We start from the raw sequence: 346 nt of genomic DNA, 5'->3' as shown, positions 1-346 counted from the left end.
ACAGCCTACTAAAGAGAATTATATATCCTACTTTTGATCTTTACTTCCAGCGAAGGTTTTATCGACCCTCACGCTGATGTTCCTTATAGTTTACGATGCCGTAACTTTGAAGGCACCGCTTTGTATCGCTGCATGGCAGGAATGCATGAGATAACGCGCATGTCGCGTGAGACCCGAATACAGAAAGTTAAAAGAAGGGAGTAATAACGAAACCGGTGAATACATAGGGAAGTAAAACACGAAGGTAGAAAGATATTTTTTTCCAGGTGCAATAAGTGTCCAGACGTTTTCTTAGAATGCCTTGGGAGCCGAACACTTTCGAAAATCTTAGATTATACTTCTGTGG

The sequence above is a fragment of the Penaeus monodon genome, chromosome 25 (genome assembly GCF_015228065.2).
Source record: "Penaeus monodon isolate SGIC_2016 chromosome 25, NSTDA_Pmon_1, whole genome shotgun sequence".
Taxonomy (NCBI): Eukaryota; Metazoa; Arthropoda; class Malacostraca; order Decapoda; family Penaeidae; genus Penaeus; species Penaeus monodon.
The sequence above is the reverse complement of the archived record's forward strand: the minus strand, read 5'-3'. Positions refer to the sequence as shown.